Raw genomic sequence first — 1,067 nt, 5'->3', positions numbered from 1 at the left:
ATTCTTGTGAAAAAGGACCCAACACCCCCCATTAAACTGTAACTGTGGCCTGGAAGCCTGCCTGGAGCGTCTAGACTGGTGACAACACATCACGAATGACCCTCCCCTTGAATTGCTGGCACTGTGAAGCCAGGCCTGGGGGTGTGGGGCTTGGGGGGAGGCTGGACTTGCAGAACAGGTTACAGCCAGAAGATCCACGAGGACTGAGCTGGCATCCCAGGATTGTTTTTCTCGTTATATAAACTCAAACTCTCTGTCATGGAGTCCATTCTGATTCGGAGCGACCATATAGACGAAACAGAATTGCCCCTGTGGGTTTCCAAGACTGTAACTTTTTTCCCCCCAAAATCAGTTTATTGGGAGCAAATACAGATATCCTACCATCCCACAGTTCAATCACATCAAGCAGTAGCGTACAACTGCTACCACTGGTTGGTTTCAAAACGTTTTCTTCCTGCTTGAACTCCTTGTTACCAGATCCTCCTACCCACCCCTTTCCCCCCTTGCACATCCCAGGCACCCTTATTCTACTTCTGTCTCTATGGGCTCATCAGTCCTGGGTTTCATATTCTGACAAAACAGAAAAACATGTAACAAAGATTCAAAAAGGCCACCCATAATGCCAAAATACATCAGAGATAAACCCTAACATGAAACGCACCCGCAGAGAAAAATGTTGAAAACCAGACCAGGTTCACAGTGCATCAGAGCTGGGAGCAGGTGACAAGGTTGTAACCATATCATTTTGATCTCCTCTAGTCATCTCTCCAGAGAAGAGTTAGATGGTGCCTGGCTATCAGACAGAATAGCACCTGCGGTCTTAATGGTTTGTTTTCAAACAAGCAGCCATCTAAGTGAGAAGCCAACTAAATCCACATGGAAGAAGCACACCAACATCTGTGGCCCGAGGATTATAAATTATATAATCCTAATCCAAAGGCGGGATTAGTATCAGAGCTTAAATTGTGAGATTCGGGTTTGCACAAGGCCATGGATGACAGTGGAAACCCAAGATACATTTGCGAGCTCTACGCAGGAAATACACCAGGGGTGAATTCCCTGCAACC

The sequence above is a fragment of the Echinops telfairi genome, unplaced genomic scaffold, assembly GCF_000313985.2.
Source record: "Echinops telfairi isolate 266 unplaced genomic scaffold, ASM31398v2 ScPeMD7_7467;HRSCAF=8505_1, whole genome shotgun sequence".
Classification (NCBI taxonomy): Eukaryota; Metazoa; Chordata; class Mammalia; order Afrosoricida; family Tenrecidae; genus Echinops; species Echinops telfairi.
The sequence above is the reverse complement of the archived record's forward strand: the minus strand, read 5'-3'. Positions refer to the sequence as shown.